Source organism: Ascaphus truei, chromosome 2 (assembly GCF_040206685.1).
Source record: "Ascaphus truei isolate aAscTru1 chromosome 2, aAscTru1.hap1, whole genome shotgun sequence".
NCBI classification, from domain to species: Eukaryota; Metazoa; Chordata; class Amphibia; order Anura; family Ascaphidae; genus Ascaphus; species Ascaphus truei.
The window spans coordinates 314,474,173-314,489,287 of record NC_134484.1 but is presented as its reverse complement, the minus strand read 5'-3'; positions in this window follow the sequence as shown (position 1 = coordinate 314,489,287).

Here is a 15,115-nt window from a genome sequence, read left to right as displayed (position 1 = left end):
CTGCCTGTCCTTATAAATTTGCAACCAAAAATGCACTTTATTAAAAATATGTTTTCCCCTTATCCCACAGTTATAATTTTCATATGTGCATGCTTGGGATGTTACTCTGGGACTGCACACCAAATTTCAGGTTTTTAACCCTTTCCGTTCCCGAGTTATGGCTTCTTCTTGAAATGGCAATGCTGGGCTATGGGATTCTCACATCAATTCACTTGCGGTTACGGCTTTCTTACGTCAATTGACCGAGTTCCCACGCCAATTGCGAATTGCCTTTCAAGATGCGCCATTAACCGGGACGGCGATACATTGTATCCGAGAACCACTTGAGATTGGAAACTGCAAGCCTTTGATTCAATTGACTCTGCGGTTATGGCTTCCAGTCTCAGTAATGGATACCTATACCTTGCAATGGATCAAAGAGGCTGTGCCACGCTTAACCAATTAACTTATAGTTTAGCGCTCGCAGCGGCATCTTGTGTCCAAAGCCAAGAATGTCAGTTTACCATTGCATACACTACTGCAGGCACATATAATCCTGCAAAATGGGGACAACAAAGGACAGAGGGAAAAATAAAACATGTACAGTGCATGAAAATTAACCCCTTCATTACCAATGCAAAATAGGGGTAACCAGCCGAGCACACTGCCTTTATTAATGCGCTAATTACCCACAATTTCGTTACATTCACGCGCTGTCCCGCGCATCACGGAGGCCAGGGGGCATGTCTTGGAGCGCGCGTCACTCCCACACCGATTCTTGGGGCAAGAGGGAGTGGGCCCAATCGCGAGCTGACCCGTGCGTGTCATGGAGGTTGAGGGGCAGAGCCGAGAACGTGCGTCATTCCCACGGTGATCCTGACTTTCACCAGAGCGGAGGCGGGGCTTGACTCGCGCCCAGCAGGGAGGCTGGCCTTACGCACCCAACGTGTGTCAGAGATGGGGGCGGGAACCGAATCCGAGGGCGGGGGATCAGGACACATAAGGTCCGCGCGCACGTACTGGGACCATGAAACCACGCTTCCTGGTGTTCATCACCGAAGACTTGTTAGAGTGAGGAGACAATCTGCGACCGACAGGATGGCAAATCCTCACATCTTGGTATTCATAATAAAGCTCTATCCTGAATCTCCTCTTACCTGTCCCATCGTACTTTCAGTGTCTCTTTTTCTAACACCTCCTCCTCCTCTATCGACCTCTCTGTAGGGGTACCCAAGGGCTCTGTCCTGGAACCTCTTCTCTTTTCTCTTTACACACTCTCTCTAGGTGACCTAATCATATCTCTTGGGCTCAAATATCACTTCTATGCTGACACACAAATTTACTTTCCAACCCCTGACCTTACACCTGCTGTACAGACCAAAGTTTCTGAATGTCTCTCCACTATATCATCCTGGATGGCTCTCCGCCGACTTAAACTTAACATGGCAAAAACGGAGCTCCTCAAATTTCGCCCCAAACCTGGCCCTACTACCTCCTTTCACATTACTGTTGGAAGTACTATAATACACCCAGTAGCACAAGCACGCTGCCAAGGGGTCACACTCGACTCCTCTCTCACATTCAAAAGGTAGCTAAAACCTATCGTTTTTTCCTCCGCAATATTACAAAGATACACCCTTTCCTCTGTTGCTCGACTGCTACTACTCTGACATTCTCTCCCGTCTCAATTACTATAACCTCTTGTTGTCCAGTCTTCCTGCCTCTCACCTGTCTCCCTTACAATCGATCTTAAACACTGCTGCCAGAATCACTCTACTCTTTCCTAAATCTGTCTCAGCAACTCCCCTGCTGAAATCCCTCTCCTGGCTTCCTATCAAATCCTGTATAACACACTCAATTCTCCTCCTCACTTTTAAAGCTTTACACTCTTCTGCTCCTCCTTACATCTATGCCCTAATTTCTCGCTATACACCATCCTGACTCTTGCGTTCTGCTCAAGGATGTCTTCTCTTTACCCCATTTGTATCTAAAGCCCTCTCCTGCTTTAAACCTTTCTCACTGACTGCCCCACGCCTCTGGAATGCCCTTCCCCTCAATATCCGACTAGCACCCTCTCTATATACCTTTAAGACCCACCTTAAAACACACCTGCATGGACCGAAACGTTGGTGTGTCATGTACCACTTTCACTAATACACTTTTTTCTATAGTATTCTGCTGTGTGCAGTCTCTTGATTTCCAGATTACACAGTATCATATTACTATATATATAGCTATATATATATATATATTGGGGCAAATGGCTCCCTTTATGTAGCTGTGCCGATTGCCCAGGCTCTTTACGACACAGTCATCTAGGGCTTAATTTGTAGAAAAGGATGGACAAACATGTGTATACACCCAAGGGGCACTCAGCCCTCAACCTTCAGCGGTTTATTTCTCCATTAGTGACACTAAACATTTTAAACACCGTCACTTTAAGAACAAAATAAATCATAAAAGGAAACATCTACACCTGTCAGGAGTCTAACTTATATGCATATCCCTATCTGCAATATTGGCTGGCTAGGCCAGTTACCAACTTTAAATAACACACATGTATAATAACATTGAGTCTGTAACTGTGAGATGCGGACAGCGTCCCATTAGATCCTCAGATGCTGCAACATTGTGGGGCGGGGGGGCCGTTTACCCCGAACTGGAAGCTGGGGAGCAGCAGTTTTCCTCCCAGCCTCCAGGCTCTAAGAGAAAGAGTGAAGCAACAAACCTCACTGCAATATATTCCTGTTCCTTATTTAGGAAAGCAGGTGAGAGAAACCAGAACCATTGTAAAGTCTGGTATGGATTTCCTTTCCACCAGCCTTAGTGACTGTGAATCTGTGGAGTGGATCACTTCCATACTAAGTCTGCACTTTCTTCTATAAATCAGACATAAATAGTAGTGATGTTGTCTCTACTGTGGCAATCCTGGACATAAAGTGCTCCTTTGCCCTCTCAAGTCGGAAAAAGCCAACTCCCAATGTGTATATATATATATATATATATATATATATATATATATATATAAAAAAGAAGAGAAGAAAGCGCCCGATCCTAGTGTATTATGATAAGATACAATATTTAATGTTCCAATAAAACTCCAACAAATGCACACTCACAAACATAAAAAGTATTCAAGCATGTAATGAGTAATACTCATTCACCAGACGCTAGAAACTGCTGCTCCGCTCACACGTGTTGTATGGCACCTCTGAGCTAACGTCCAGCAGGAGCTCCAGAGAGTATGCAGCTACTCCGGTTTTCAGCCGGAAACAAACTGTAGTGAACAGAGGTTCCGGATAGGAGGAAGGGATATGGTAGGACCATGGGAACCAAATCGCCAGTGTGTCACCATAAGGTGGCGTCCCAAAGTCCCAGAACACAGCGCGTCAGCGCGGGGCAGCGTCACAGAGTCCCAGAGTCTGAATGAGAGTCCCAGATATAGAAAAGGTCTGGTGCAGTGACAGTCATTAGTTAGACTAGTATCCCTACGCGCTTCTTCACACTTAGGTGATTTCATCAGGGGATAAGTGACGGATGTATGTCATAGGTATTTATATTTACATCCACCAATCAGCAGAGATCATGGCTAGTTGAATATTTGCATAGATAAATACAATCAATTAATGGGTGTATATCCCGATAGACCCATACAATAATAACATTGTCAAATAGAATTAAATCATTGGAAATATACATAGTTATGACCACAAAAGGAAACATATATATAAATTCATGTATAAGTGTGTATATTTTTGTTTGCACCTTTAGTATGTACATGTGTATTAATCAGGCTATATGTTAATTGAGCAGTAATTAACAATTCAAAAAATTGTGAAAATGGGCCTGTATTAAATGCATCAATTTACATTGCAACTTCTTACAACATTAATGTATATATATGTGTATTAGTTATATTTTAAAATACACAGTGACAAAGTGAGAATATGACGTAAGGGGGGGGGGGGTCTGACATAACAGCACTGGGATCTATGCAACCATTTTAAGTCAGCATCCATCTTAGGTTTTGTCTGAGTGAACGGGTTATGAGATGGACGTTTTTGAATGAGGTTTTTGCTTTCAACTTTCAAGTGAGAATAAACCAAGCAGCTAACTGAAAAACCTTGAGCAAAGTGCCAATGTTATGAAAAAGGCCAGACTGATAGGGATGGTTTCCCATTCCGAAGGTGGGGGTTTTTGAGGTTCTGTATGTAGAGAAAAGGTCACCAGCTTAATAAAGTATTATTGCTGAATCATCTCATTTAGACATCCCATAATGTCATTAACTCAATGTATTCGTGTGCATAATTTGTTTACCTTTTACGCTCACGTAGTGACGACACGCAACCTTGTAGAGGGGGCGTGGGTTTAGTATTTTGTGTATAAATAAGGCCTGTATGCACCATGTCTTTGGGAGGGTTTTATTTTGAAACTCTCCTCTGCGTGTGCACCGCACAAGCAATAAACTTATTTGTCTATTCTGCAAAACATATCCTCAGACTTGTGTTGTTATTCACAGCTTTATCAGATGGCGCCCGAATAGGGACCCAAAAAACACCGGAAGCTGAGCACCTGAAAAAACCACTCCTCTGTCACTCAAATCTGAGCGCTCGTAAGAATCAAGGTAAAAGGCACCTTTTGAGGAAAGCCTGAGTTTAAAAGTTGTTTTGAGTGATGTGTAGAGAGATGTGTTTTGAAGGGTGTCTCAATCTGTGTTGACGGGTTAACCTAGCAGTGTCAAATAAGTTTATTTGTCTGTTCCTGTATCCATTTTAAAGTGTTAAATTTTAAGTTTTATTGGGATTAAGGGGAGAGTCCCGTTAAAATTTTTGGTGTTTTGGTGATGAAGGTGAGTGTTTGTATGCTTTAGGGATTGTTTTTCAGACTGTCCTGGGTTGTGATAAATATTTTTGTTGTCTGAGCAGGAAGGGTCTTGTCATTAACATACCATGTGAGTTTATTTATGGATATCTGTTTAGAAGGTCTTATCTGTATCCATGTTATAGAAGTATAAGGTTTATCAGGGCTGGGTTGGACCCGCTGAAGTAATTCAAGTGTTTCTTGGGTATAGTTATGGTGAAAAAATCAGAACAATAACATGCCAAAAGAGTTGTACGTAATCAGCTTGCGCTGATTATTGTATCAGGTGTATTGTACAGGTCAATTAAATTTGATTACTGTAACAGGAGAATAATGGGAAACCAAAGTTCTCAAAATTTGCCGTTAGAGGTTGTGTGTCTGCAGACAAAAATAATAAAGAATGGATACAGAGAACAAGAAAAGACAATATAAATATGTTTTGTTGGCCAATGAAAAACACATGCAAGTTCAAATGAAAATACACATGCAAGTCCCAGTGAAAAACATGCCACCCCAATGAAAAAAGTTTGTTTGCAATAAATTACTATGGAAGGAAGCGTGAAGCTATGAGCAGCCGCACCGGTTTTCTTATTCGTAAGAATGCAAACGCAAGGGCTCAAAGTGGAACCTTCTAACTTTCAGTAATCCCTGTGTGTCTGTGGTAGTATAAATCTTTGGATTTTATGAGGTTTTTGTGGCAAAAGTCAAGCATGGCATGCCCGGCTGGCGGACACTGCAGAAATCAGTTGTGAACGTATAAGCTTTTCCTTCCATTTCCCCACATGCAATAAGTGGTTATAAATCATTTCCTGATATAAACTCAAGTTTCGGTGCCGGCAAGTAAAATTGTTGCGCCCTTAATGGAGAGTGGTTTGATGGATTTGATACCCTAATGAATTTTTCCTGAATGATTACCTGTGTGAAAGATAAACCATGCTAAGTATCACGTGTGCACAAATCACCATACAAAAACTTGCAAGTACGTACGAAAACATGAATATTTTTTGCTCACAATGAAATCAAATGTCTGCAAGAAAGAGAATCAAAATCGCAGCAGCACAGAGCGTGCCCCCACTTTTTTCTCCAGCGCGAGGAATGTGCTAAGATACGAAAGTTAACTCAAAAAGCTCCGGAGCATCAGAGTAGTTTTAAAGTCAGGTTATTTATGAGAATAAAGAAAGAGAAGGGAACTTTTATTAATATAGTTGCAGGGTGAAATTGTGGGGTAATAGGGGAGAAATGTCTTTCTTTTATTTGTTTGTTATTTTTGTGATGTTGTGTGGCTGTGTATGAGAGAAGGTTTTTGTATTGTGTGTGTTCTGTATTGTGTTTAACGAGTAAAAACACATTTCAATTTTATTTCTATGGGATAAGGATATGTTTGGGAATATTTTGTGTTCAAAAATGTGGGTAAAAGATCATAAGCATTGTTTGAAGTATATATTGTATTGTATGTTTTCATGTATACTGCTGCGGCCAAGTTTATTCGAGCATTTGCCCGTTCTTGGCCGCAGCAGTAGCCTGGCGCGCGCCCGAGGGTGACGGGCGCGCGCCGAAGCAGCGGAAGAGCGCCCTCCGATCGGGGCGCTGTCCCTACCGCTGCCGGGTCCGCCGGGTCCGCCGGGTCCCCCGGAACCCCCTGCCGCCGTCCCGCGATCGCGGGACACCAGGGCTCCCTCGGGGAGCCCTGGACGCGCGTGCAGGGGGCGCAGGCTCCCGAAGACGCGTGACCGCGCGTCTATGACGCGCGGCACGCCGAGGGGCGGCCACTAGCAAGCCAGGAAATCTCCCGGCTTGCGGATCTGGCCGCAGTGTAATAAACTGTGTCGCCACTGTATAACGCCATTAATATGCACAGCGCTTCACAGGAGTGGTGCACGTCGTAATCATATAGTTAGCAAAGAGTAAAGGTAAGAGGTCATGAAATAAGTGATCCAGACATAAAAGTAACATTAAGGAAGAGAAGTCCCTGCTCTGAGGAGCTTACAATCTAATTGGTAGGTAGGGAGAGCATACAGAAACAGTAGGATTTGATTAGAAGCCAGGAGAGGAATTTCAGGAGGGGAAATGCAGAATCAGAGTTTAAAGAGTAGAGTGATTCTGGCAGCAGCATTTGGGGAGAGATAGTAGGGAAGACAGGTGAAAGTCAGGAAGCTGGGATAGCAGGGAATTACAGTAATCAAGAGGGGAGAGAATGAGGGTCTGTATCAGAGTTTTAACAGTTGAGCAACAGAGGAACAGGTGTATCTTTGTGATATTGTGGAGGAAAAAGCGACAGTTATAGAAATGTTTTGAATGAAAGAGGAGAATATGAGAGAGAAGTTGGGAGTGACCCCTAAGCAGTGTGCTTGAGCTACTGCATGGAAGATTCAAGAGTAATGTGAAACTAGATAATAGGGTCAGGTTTGGGAGGAAGTATGAGGAACTTTGTTTTTGCCATGTTAAATTTAAGGCAAAAGAGGGTCTTCCAGGATGAGATAACAGAAGGACATTCAGAAACTTAGGGTTGTATGGCAGGTGTAAGGTCAAGGGTTGAAAAGTAAATGAGGGTGTAGTCAGCATAGAGGTGATATTTAAACCTAAGAGATGTTATTAGGTCACCTAGAGAGAGTGTGTACAGAGAAAAGAGAAAAGTGTGGTCCACAGAGGCAAATGCTGCAGAGAGTAATAGGAGCAGAGTGTAATGACCTCTGTCGTGGGCAGCATATAGGTCATCAGTTATTGTAGTGAAAATTGTCTCCATGGAGGGAGCAGTGCAGAAGTAAGATTGTAGAGGGTTAAGGAGAGAATGGGTGTTGAGAAAATGGAGCAAGCAAGAGAATACAAGACAAGTTCAGTAGTTAGAAAGACAGGTAGGGTCAAGCTTGCTATTTTTGAGTCATGGTATAACTATTACATGTTTGAAGGAGAATGGAAATGTAGCAGATTAGAGGGAGAAGAGGAGATCAACAGTGATGTTGACACTCTTCTGATACAGTGGAAAAAGAGTCAAGGAAAGCAGGAAGAGAGTAGGAAGCGAAGTAGGATAGGAGGAAAAAGAGGGAATGTTCTGGTGTATGGATTCAACCTCTTGCTTAAAATAGTCAGCAAAGTCCTGAGGTGAGATGAAGGAAGAGTTAGTGTGGGGTTAGACTTGTGAGTGTTGACTAATGGAGAGAAATAGGTTTGTGTAGCTTGAGAAAGGACAGAATTGCAACAGGATAGCATAAATTTGTAGTGAATGAAGTCAGTGAAACTATGAAAGTTCAAACAGAAGGCATTAAAAAGAACTGAGTGGAGGAAGATAGCATGAGCGTGTGGAGTTATTTGTGTGTTAAGAAGTTATATAAACCTTAGCTATATAAAAGCCCGTGGGTTCATTTTTGAGAGGCCATAAAAAATGTAGTTCTTAGGGCTCTGGATAAAGCTCCATGTATTTAAACTTTAAGCAAAAGTTCCAATCCAATAATTATTATTTTTCAGGAAGAAGCCGTGGTGTACCGTTATCTTATCTTTCCAGGGTCAATTGGCGAAACGCCCAGAAACAAAATGGCTCTTTGCCCGGAAACAAGTCTTATAGAATTATTTTTTTCTTTAGTCATATGAATATGCAGAGTGTCTTTAAAATGATAAAGCTGACCGTGTGCTCAGCACTGTGCAAAGAGATTATGTAAAGTAAGACATTAGTGTGAAGTCTTATACAAAATCATTTGTCTATTAACTGAATGTGATGTATGTTATAACGAATTAACCATTTATTTTTTACCAAAGGTGTCCGTAAGCAGTGGTTATTGTAAAAGATTGCTGTGTAATCTAGAATGGGTTTACCAGGAAGGGGTGAATTTGGGAGTCACCTCTCATTTGTGGGTGTGTCGTGTGTATAGGGTTAAATACAGGGGATACATAGTTGCAAAAGCAGTTACATAAGTGAATAAGGTATGCATTATATACAAGGCATTTCAATTTTTTTAGCAGAATAGTTACAGTGGAGTGTTTGGGGTAAAAGCCAGATAGGGATTGGCTAGGAAATTTGTAGGGGTAAAAGCCAGATAGGGATTGGCTAGGAAATTTGTAGGGGTAAAATAATTGCTTAATTGGGAGTGAATATTTTTCCATAACAGGGGATAGTATTGGGAAAAGGGATATTGGCCTGTAGTTTGAGACAGGGTTTTTTGTCCCCACTTTTGAAGATTGGGACAAACTTTGGCAGTTTCCCAGGTCTTAGGGATATGGCCTGCAGACAGGATAGAATTAATTATGGAAGCAAGTGGTATGGCAACGGATGAGGCCCTAAAGTTTCAGGAACTTAGATTGTATCAAAGTCAGGTTTACATTGGCTACTTAGTTTTAATTTGAGGAACATTAATAGGGAATACCTCTGTCTATATGCGGATGCTAAGACAGGAGTAAACACATTGATACAAGAATTTATTCCTAGGTATAAATTATCTCCCTATGAGACACATATGGGATGACTTGTGACTATCAACAGTCCAAAGGAAAGAATTAAGGACCATGTTAGTGGTAATAAAACAGTACGTTGTATGCAACTAATACATTTTTTGAGTCTCTCTAGGCAAAGGTGAAAGTGCACCTACTCGAGATGGGGTTAATAGTCACATATTTCCTGCGCAAGCATGCTCTTCATCCAAGGTGAAAAGGCTTAAAGTAATCACCAATACAGCAATTAAAGCGGCAGAGTCATTTTCCTGGACCCACAGCACGTAAAGCTCGTTCCAGCGCCACCAAAGACCAAAGTCACCTAAAGCACAGCCGCATCAAGTTAACGTCTTGCCGAGTCAAAACTCTAACCGTTAACCAACGAGGAAAATAAGACACCAGGCTAAGGCCAGGTTTTATCAGAACATTTCATTTTTTCAGAGACTCAATATTTTTATTCTTTAGAGTGTGTTAAGTTAGAAATTGAAGGTGTATGTACAAGTGAGCCTTGATGGGAGGATTGGTTACCTGGAAGCGTGGCTTGTGAAAGCTCTTGTATGTGTTTTGGCAGTACTCATCACTCTCTATGTATGTGTCATGTGCAGCAAAACTTTGATCCAGAAGTGTGTTGCACCTCCACCGAAAGGAGGGGGTCACCCAGGAGCGTGTGTCAGCCACAAGGAAAGGATCATAAGTCAGCCATGTTGACCATCGCAGACATCGTCTGTTCTGATATTCTGAGTGAATGATGTATACAATGCGTGCAGGGTGAGGATCATGCATTAGCTTCCACAGATACCAAACCCCCTCAATTCTCAGTAATAGAATGTTGTGATGATTCTGAAAATATATGATGATAGAGATAGTTGCAATTTCTTTTATCTAGCAACTGCATACCCAAAGAAAGGTTGCTTGCATAAAATAAGGTTTTTAGTATTATGTGTATAATTTCTGTATTTTTCCAATTTTTTAAGGGAACCTCTTTAAAGGGTGTATCACACACTAGGAACAAGAATCAATTTATGGGTCAAGTATCTCCACCAACCAATGAAACCTGTGTAAAAATGTATGTTTAGTCAGATAACAATTTACAGGAAGGATGTGGCCTTAATTTTGCAGTTTTTAATTTCATCATTAAACCAAGAACAGGTTCAGATTAGGCTTATGGCCTTACAAAACAGAATTGCTTTAGACTATGTTTTAGCTTCAAAAGGAGGGGTATGTGTCCTAATTGAGGAACAATGTTGTGTTTTTATTCCAGATCAGTGTAGCAATGTGCAGCATGAACTAGATGAAATACAAGAGATTCAAAAGAGGGTTACAAAGGGAAGTGACAGATTATCACCCTTGGGGTTAGGTGAATGGCTTAGATCACTTGGAGCAAAAACTTTTGAATGCTTGGATGTGTGGGAGTGTTACTTGTTGTATGTGTGTGTCACGTGTTGCAAAGGTATGATCCACAGGTGTGCGACCCCCTCCCCCATTCGGATGCCACTCTTTACAGATGCCAGAAAACAGCAGTACCGTGAAGAAAGAAGATGCCGACCACAGTTATTCAATTCATCAAAATACATACTGCACCGACACACTTTATTCGAGCAAATACCCAGTATGTACCTGGCAGATACCTGGAATGCGCCGCTCCTCACCTCTGACAAGCCCCGGTGCGTTTGCCTTCCCAGCCTGGGTTCATGCCTGGCTGACGGGCGGCTGATCTGTTAAATGATAATGATTAGGATTTAATAGGCTGCAATGCTTCGCGTGTCTACCAGATGGCATAAATTCATGAATTGTAATGCAGTATATATATATATACTGTGCAGTATTGCAGCCAGCGGGAATAAAATGCTTCAATCCCTGCCTGGAAAATACCTCAATGCACTCGGGCAGAAAACAGTCACAAACCTCAATACACCCGGGTATACCCGAATTCGTGGGACTAGCCGAGCTCGAATAAAGTTTGTCGCCAGTGTATTGGCCGCAGCGCCTTACGAGACTATGACAGTGAAGGGAACGCACCCTTGTCCTCTGAGTTATCCCTGGACTATCATCATGAACTTAATTCTCAAAAGCTATGTTTTAAGAATAAAAAAGGAGGGAGTGACAAAGTGAGAATATGACGTAAGGGGGGGGGGGTCTGACATAACAGCACTGGGATCTATGCAACCATTTTAAGTCAGCATCCATCTTAGGTTTTGTCTGAGTGAACGGGTTATGAGATGGACGTTTTTGAATGAGGTTTTTGCTTTCAACTTTCAAGTGAGAATAAACCAAGCAGCTAACTGAAAAACCTTGAGCAAAGTGCCAATGTTATGAAAAAGGCCAGACTGATAGGGATGGTTTCCCATTCCGAAGGTGGGGGTTTTTGAGGTTCTGTATGTAGAGAAAAGGTCACCAGCTTAATAAAGTATTATTGCTGAATCATCTCATTTAGACATCCCATAATGTCATTAACTCAATGAATTCGTGTGCATAATTTGTTTACCTTTTACGCTCACGTAGTGACGACACGCAACCTTGTAGAGGGGGCGTGGGTTTAGTATTTTGTGTATAAATAAGGCCTGTATGCACCATGTCTTTGGGAGGATTTTATTTTGAAACTCTCCTCTGCGTGTGCACCGCACAAGCAATAAACTTATTTGTCTATTCTGCAAAACATATCCTCAGACTTGTGTTGTTATTCACAGCTTTATCAACAGGTACCAATGTAAACTTAATAGTAAATCCAAAATTTCAAAAGGAAAATGGAAGAGGAAAAACAATAAATGTATTATATTGATCAATCCAATCATTCAATCCTCCTATAAATTTGAGGTGGATGCTAGCCACTTGACAGTGATCTGCAACCTCCCAAATGGGCTACTAAAGGAGGATAAATGATTGAGATACATTTAAGGTGTACTTGAAAGGATAACATATTCGAAAGAACCCACTCATACATTGCTCCGATCGTTAATATTTTTCGGGGTGTCCGTGACCATGCAACAAAGTGTACGAGTGATAGATAGTATTACATGGATATTAATAATTGTAGTATTGCTATTTATATTAATAATAATAATAAGTACCCCAAGGTATATATTAACCCATAGTGTATTAAACCATATATTGTAATTTAATATGTATCTGAAATACTAATATGGATGTGTCTTTCAGATAAAAAGAAAAGAAACCTCAAGCAAACAGAAACTTTTTATCCGAGATCACAAATGTCGCAAACTGAAAAGAATGCACTGTACAGCAAAAATAAATAATTAATTCGCTGTCAGTTACGGAGGAAATCATGTTGTGTGTTCTAATCTGTGAAAATATATATATCTCTATCTAATAACATGTAAATAAATGTATTCCAATTTGTAGATGCAGAGTACATGAAATTACTGTATATTGTATATTTCTATATAAGGTGATATTAATATGTGTAAAACTAATATGAATATATATAATACATTTTTGATTTCTATAGTGAAGTGATTTATATTATTAAGTATCTTAAATCTCTAATAGCATGTAAATGTACATACTTCAATAAACAAAATACAATAATAAAGAGCATACAAATGTATACTACCAAACAATATTATATTTCTATATAAAGTAATATTAATGTGTGTGAAACTAACAATAAATATATTAAATCTTAATTTATATGGTGAAGTGATTAGTATTATTATATATTTTAATTCGTGAACTATCTAATAAACAGATTTGTGAGGAAGAGACTCATGAGACAGACACAGAGGGAACATGTCAAGCATGTTCAACCCAGACCTCTATATCATATCACCAAGGGAGAATTAACCTATCAAACTACAGTACTAATATCAAAGCAGTCGTTTAAACCAGATGGGCTAAGTGTGTTAAGAACATAAATCCAGTAGGTTTCTCTTAGATTTAATCGTTTATGTCTATCCCCGCTTATTAGAGTAGATTTGATACTTTCTATGCCCATCACTACTAATGTAGCTGGGTCTTTATTATGTTTCAACTGACAGTGACGAAATAAACTGTGTGTTTGTAGTCCATGTATTACGTTCCTACGGTGTTCTAAGAACCGTGTACTTAAAGGAAGTGCTTTCCTTCCAATGTATTGTATACAACCGGGGCACATAATAGCATAGGCTACAAAGCTGGATAAGCAATTTATATGTCCTTTAACCAAATGTGTAGTTCCACTGGAATGAGATGAGATACTATTTGAAGTTCTTAGGTGTTTACATGTTATACATCTTGGGCGCTTACAAAGAAAATTACCATCAACATCATTTGTATCCTTCATGTGCATGACCTCTGAATTTTTTAGTCTACTTGGTGCCAAGACAGATTTAATGTTCTTTGCCTTTTGAAATACAACTGGTGGTCTGGCCGATAGTTTGTTACCAATAATCTGGTCATTCAACAGGATATTCCAATGGGAGTTCAGTATCGATTTAATCTTGAAAAATGCATTATTATATTGTGTAACAAAAAAAGGTGAACTAGAATTATTACTCAACCCTCTATCACATTTCTTGATCTTTTGTTTTGATTTCTCCAAAATTTCACATCTATCCATTGAACCTACCTGTTTGAATGTATCTAGAATGATATCCTTATTATAGCCTTTGGCCACAAATTTCTTAACTAGAATATCCCCATGGGCCAAATAATCAGAGTCAAGAGAACAATTTCTCCTGACCCTTAAAAATTGGCCCCAGGAGATGTTCTCCAACCATTTTTTTATAATGGTTATTGGTACTGTGTATATATCCATTGGCAGCTACTTTTTTGAAAAAAGTTTTCGTAATAATTTTACCATCTTCATTGGCACTCAATTCCAAATCACGGAAAGTGATCCTTGATTTATCCACTTCTGATGTAAATTTTAGCCCCATATTATTGATGTTGAAGGAAGAAAAGATGTCTACCAGTTCCTTTTCGTATCAGTACCGTGTTAGCCGAGCTTCAATAAGCTCCAAGAGACACTGTTTTTAAGTATACCTTTTGCTTGCTTCATTCATTGTAACATCGCCGGAAGAAGAGATCAGTGTATCTCGAAAGCTCGCACAAATAAAAGCATTTCGTTAGCCACAGAACGGTATCATCTATTTATTTTTTGATTATATATATATATCTCCTACAGTATCTGTGACTTTAATACCAGGTCAGAAGTTATTATATTGTCACATTAAGTGCAGATTTTTATTACAATGTTAATGAAACCCTAAGCAGACAATCCCTTTTTGCTATCCTTTTATAATATTGCGGGTCTGGCTTGCTCCTCTGTTGACTGAGTTTTGCTCATAAAGGGTTGGTGGCAAATGATTGATAAGGTGTGAGGATTCGCCATCCTGATGGCCGGAACTCCCCTCCTCAGCTTTCTACATCTGTCACTCAAGAGTTGCGGTCCCACGGCAGTTTCACGACGCGCGATCAGCCTGCCTCTCCAGATCCGCCCCCGCTCTGAAGACGGACATGCGCAGTGTGCAAGTGGCGCACGATCGAGTCGCCACCCCTTGACGTAAGTGACGTGCGTAAGACAGGTTTCCAATGGACCCGCCTCCAGACTCCGTTACCTTTCGGATGACGGGCATGCACGGTGCGCGAACGGCACGCGATCGGACACCTCCTGACGTCAGTGACGTGCACGGGACAAAGCTCCACCCCCAGACCTAATCGGGCTGCATAATAAGGCACACCTGCATGACCCAGAAGCCTATCCGTGCGTACCATCTCGTCCCGCCCCACTTCCCATTGCAGGGAGGCTCCTTAAATACCAGCTCAGCCCAGACACTCATTGCTGAGCATAACCTAGTGTGTGACGCCGTGACTTGCTGCATTCTACCTCAATCCTGCTGTTCCCTGCCTCGTGCCCTGT